The sequence below is a fragment of the Brassica oleracea genome, chromosome C8 (assembly GCF_000695525.1).
Source record: "Brassica oleracea var. oleracea cultivar TO1000 chromosome C8, BOL, whole genome shotgun sequence".
Lineage (NCBI taxonomy): Eukaryota > Viridiplantae > Streptophyta > Magnoliopsida > Brassicales > Brassicaceae > Brassica > Brassica oleracea.
Genome location: NC_027755.1, coordinates 16,525,594 through 16,531,492, shown reverse-complemented (window position 1 = coordinate 16,531,492; position 5,899 = coordinate 16,525,594).

The following is a 5,899-nucleotide window of genomic DNA, read 5'->3' as shown; positions in this document are numbered from 1 at the left end:
TGAGATGATAGTAAAAATCTGACCCGGAATCCTAAGATCTTAAAACCGAACTTAAACCGGAACTCTAATTCGTGTTCGATCGGAACTGTACAAAATATCTACTCCGAAACTCAACTCGATCCAAATAAATAAAAATCCGAGTGGAATGTCAAATGTTAAATCCAAAATGGTAAAAACACGATTACAACTTGAATCATAGGCTCATTAGTAAAAACTTTTGAAGTTTTAGTAAAAGGGAAGAAAATTCAAAGTCGTGGTCAAAGAATTTGGGGAATTGCCTCATCTTCTTTACTATCTTCTTCAATTGCCTATTTTAATATTTTCAATTTTAACAGGCTGTTGTTAACCATGTCATGCTTCGCTGGGATCTTTGCTTCTTTGTTTATATCTGAATTTTAGTAAAAAGCAGCACACATAACAATGTAAATGTTTTATCATGTTCTAAACTTCTCATATCTCAAAGAGAGATCTGCCTAAAATGTGAAGAAGATATGTCATTTACCAAGTTATTTGGGAAAGATGACATGGAACCTTAAACTACTACTACACGTGTATCTTTGTTTATTTGTAATATATTTGGAGAAAAAAAATCATGTACTAGAATCAATGTTACATGGAGATGCATAAGAATGAAAATCATATTTCTCGTGTTTAGGATAAGTAGAAAGAAACATCTTGGTACTAGATTTTCTGCATTGTGCGTCTCTCACTGAATAAAGAAAAATACTGCAACATATGAATCATAATATTGGAAGTATCCTCTGTAACAACATTGCTTCTTAATAAATAACCTTCACAAGCATTGCTCAATTCATGTGTCCCAATTCAATCCAGCCCTCCTAGTTCATTTTCTCATTGCTGTTTGTGAAGTCAGCATCGATCACATCATCGCGACCTTTTCCTGACAACGAATCTGCTGATGAAGCATCTTCACCTCCAGGTGAAAGGCCTGCACCTGGAGCTCCCGCCTCTACTTCAGCACCAGTCCAACCTAAAATCACTACCGATGTGAGAAATTTTGTATTTAATATGTGCCTCTCGAGATAATAGTTCTTTGAGAATCAATCTCAAATATATTGACTATAGATCGGATTCTGATACCATGTTAAACTAGACGAACTTTCAACATAAAATCAATTAGTGATAAGTGGATGATCCATCTATCTTATATATTACTTAGGGTCACTTCTAACTACCGATGTGAGAGACTTTTTTCTAATACAATCTTGTCTTTAAGCTCTTGTAGCTTGGCATCCACCTTCTCTTTAACTTTACCTGAAATTTTCTCTCCAAATTCTTTAAGTTGCTTCTATGTCTGGTACACCACTGAATCCGCCTGTTTTTTTGCGTCGATTGCTTCTCTCTTCTCCTTGTCATCATTTGCAAACCTTTTTGCTTCTTGGACCATATGGTCTACCTGTAACATTCATATTCACACCCAAACTTTTTTACAATGAAGACAAACATAATGACAAATCACCACTTTGTTTACAAAGACTCTATGATCATCATGGAGATGGCACCTCCCACACCTCAAGGATGGATTTAAGAAAACAATTGTACTCACCTCATCCTTGGGCAATGTACTGGAACCAGTAATGGTAATGTCTTGTTTCTTCCTGATGCATTTGACACTAGCACTGACTGAGAGAATTCCATTGGCATCAATGTCAAATTTCACTTAGATTTGTGGAACTCCACATCAGAGGCGTTCTTACCATGGTTTGAAAAAGGCTTCTGCCTTTAGGCCCCCGAGAAATGTGCAATTTTTAGAGCCCCTAATTTCATAAATTATTTTGTAGAGCTAAATGTATAGTTTTAGGTAGATTTTCACCTGATTCTGAATCTGATTTTTGTTTAGGATGACTGCTTTTATTCTAATCAATTTCAACATGTGTTAACTAAAATGCAAAAAATTAATTTAAGAACTAACACGGTCTAACTCACAGTTCTGATTTTCATTTTGCTTTTGTTACTTACTGTAATCCAATTTCCTTACCAAAAGTTAGTTGTTTGTATTTTTCTTTATACATTATCATTTTTTCCTTACCAAAAGTTACCTCTTCATTCTCTGTACTGAGGTCCTTTCCGATCTATGCAGAAACGCGCAAGAAAGGGGAGAACTCATTGGAGTCAGAGTGGCTCAGAACTGTCCAGCCATCAATCACTTGTTTTTTGAGGATGACACTATGTTCTTCATGCGATAAAATCCTTCCAGCTGCATCTCGTTTCAAAAGATCCTACACCGGTACGAAGAGGCGTAAGGACAGTGTATAAATCTCAGCAAATCGTCTATCACCTTTTCTTCTAAAACGCCACCTGAGGTGAAAACCCGAGTAAAAGCCAGCTTGGGGATCGAGAACGAAGGAGGCACATGGAAGTATCTTGGGTTGCCGGAACATTTTGGCAGGAGTAAAAGAGATATCTTCGCTTCTATTGTGGATAGAATTCACCAAAAGGCTCACAGTTGGTCATCTAGGTATCTCTCGGGTGCAGGGAAGCTCATTCTCCTCAAATCAGTTCTGTCCACTCTCCCCACTTATGCCATGTCTTGTTTCAAACTCCCAATGTCCTTTTGCAAAAAAATACAATCTGCCTTGACAAGATTTTGGTGGGATCTCTCTCCGGAAGTTCGAAAGATGGCGTGGGTATCTTGGAAACGCATAACTCTACCAAAAAGCTGTGGTGGCCTATGATTCAGAGAGATTGAGCAGTTTAATGATGCCCTCTTGGCCAAGATCACTTGGAGGATCCTTAAAAATCCGGAATCTCTGCTGGCACAAACATTGCTAGGAAAGTACTGTCTTCATGACTCCCTCATGACAGTCAATACATCGAGCTCATGCTCCCATGGCTGGAGAGGTGTTCATGTTGGAAGAGAAGTCCTACGGAAAGGAATGAGATGGATTGTAGGAACATGCACCAGCATCAAGGTCTGGACTGACCCATCGCTCTCGTTGGAAGCTCCTATGTCACCAATTGGACCTCCAACAACAACTAATGCTTCTCATTCTGTCGCTGACCTGATTCACGCTGAGTCTGGGGATTAGAATCTGGCTGCTATCCGAACCCACCTCCCTCACTACGAGGGTATCATTAAAGCGATTGTTCCAAGCTCGTGCAACATGCCAGAATCTCTAGTATGGTTACCCGAGAAGTCAGGGAGCTACTCAACTAAATCTGGTTATGCGCTTACAAAGCTTAATGTAGATGCTGGAATGGTAGATGACTTTGATTGGAAGAAATGTGTGTGGCAGGTAAAAACTTCTCCAAAACTCCATCACTTCTTATGGAAGACCAAAAACAGAGCCATGCTTGTCGGTTCGGTCTTACAAGAGAGTGGAATGGGAGTTGGTCCATGTTGTAAGCGATGCGGCGCATTAGAGACACCCATTCACGTCCTCCTTTTCTGCCCCTTTGCAGCGAGTGTCTGGGATGAGGTTCCAGGAAACTTCAAACCTAACAGTACAACCACCACCTCTATACCTATGCTCCTCCAAGTGTGTCGCAGAATGGTAACCCTTCCCCCCTCAGGCCTTGGGGAGGTACCTCTCTACCCCTGGATCCTATGGAACTTGTGGACAAACCGCAACAAGCTGCTGTTCGAGGACAAAAGATTCTATGTTGAAGAAACGGTTCTTAAATCTATTCAAGACGCCCGAAAGTGGAAAGCAGCTCAAGACTCTCTCTCAAAGAAAACATTACCACATAGTGTGGTCCTACACCTCCTCCCTACTCATGATCATGATATTAGAATCTTCACTGATGCGGCTTGGAATCCAACGTCCCGAAGCTGTGGTCTAGGATGGAGGGTACAACAAACTGCTGATGACTCAGGCTCTGTTTTCTTGACTCACCGTCACAATGTTGCCTCTGCTCTTGTAGCGGAGGCACTGGCGATCAAGGCTGCTATTGCTTGGGCAGCTACCTCTGTATCCTGGAACCAACGTCCAGTTGTGGTTCTATCGGATGCGAAAGTTTTGGTTGATCTCCTCAACACGAAGAAGATTGACGTCAATCTCCAAAGTGTTCTCTATGACATTTATGCTCTAGATAGACCTTTGGTATCTGTCTCTTTTAAATTTATCCCTCGCTTAGAAAAATCTATTGCTGATTTAGTGGCAAAATCAGCATTGTTTCAGTCTGTAAACTCCTCATGTATGGAGTAAACTCTGTTTTTATTTGAATGAATGAATGATTGGTTTGATCAAAAAAAAAAGAGAGTTCATAGAATAAATAAATAATACGTTTTAACATACATATTTTTATCTATCATCAATTTTTAAATGACAAAATGTTGTATACTTTATCTAACATTATTTTTATTCAATATTTTGTTATTATCACTTTTTTTTTTATTTTTATTTTTTATCATTTTTATTTAAATGATTATTTTTTATCTTTCTAAAATACCAAATTATTATTTTAACTTTCTCTAAAAAATACCAGCTTTCTACTTGTGATTTTAACCTTTACTTTTAAATTACAAATTAAAAATAGTTTCTATCACAATTAAATTTTTTATTTTCTATTACATATTGTAAAATTTTATTTTTGAAATTCACCTTGAGCCCCCAAAAGTCCTCAGCATGGCACTGCTCCACATGGTGCTGTTGGGATACCATCTAGACCGAAACTGCCGAGAGACTTATTATCCTTAACAAAATCCCTCTCACCCTGCAGCACATTGATGTCAACATTTGTATGTCCATCGCCAGCAGTCGAAAATACTTCTGATTTAGAAGAAGGCAGAGTCGAGTTCCTTGGAAGAAAACAACATGATTATGGATATTGCGTTGCGGATGTCGAGTTACTAATCAACATGATGAGAGTGAGCTCTAAGTCGTTTGTTGGGATTCTTCAGTGGCTACGTCAGAGAATCCGTCATGGACTGCGTTAGGATTTGGTGATGGAAATCAAACAAGATTGAGTAACTTAAACCAAGACAAGGACGTCATGTTAGGAAAAGGAAATGTCACTTTTATAGAGATAGGGAAGTCGGCAGGATCCTGGAAATATACTTTCATGGAGTTATGGCAAGTTGAAAGTATTTTGGAGTATTTCCTAATAGGTTTATGGAAAGGGGCGAATGCCCTAATCTGACTAGGTTAACCTAATAGACTCCTACTATATAAGAGGAGCTCGTGTGTACTCTTTCTCCTTTGTCCAAGAAAAGACCTAGCTTGGTTTGTGAGCTTTGGCTGTGAGAGAAAGAGAGGTTCTCTATTCTTTGTACTTGAGATTATAGTGGATTGCCTCTTGCCAGACCCCAGTGGACGTAAACCATTCTAGGTGAACCACTGGGTAAATAATTTCTTGTGTTCATCTTCTATCTTTTTCACATTCTTCTTCCTATCTTTATTATTCTACAAACTCAACTCTCTTACTTACGTCGTCGAGTTCGTTAGAGAGTGTATCAGTGAGTTTGTGTGTTTGATTTTGGTTCTTGAGTCAAACAACTTTGCCGTTGTGGTTTCAACAAAGTGGTATCAGAGCCTTGGTTGGTGTCGTTGTCAATGGCGAAGTCAAGAATTGAGGTGGAGCGTTTTGATCGGAAGGGTGACTTCTCATTGTGGAAGAGGAGGATGCTTGCGCATTTTTCTGTCCTTGGTTTAAAGGATGTGTTGGAAGAGTCTACGTCACCTTCTGCGTCAAAAAATAGAAAAATTAAAGGATACTTAAATCTTTACCAGCTTGATCTTCCAATTGAGAAGATCTATCGACCTGAGACGAAGAGAAAGGTCTAGTGATGAGGAAGGATGAAGACGAAGATGTATTCAAGGAGATGTTGGTGAAAGAGGAAGCTGAAAGGCTTGAAAGATCAGAGAAGGCGATGAATCTGATCATTCTCAATGTTGGAGATCATGTGCTAAGGAAGATCGAGTTGTGTACGTCAGCT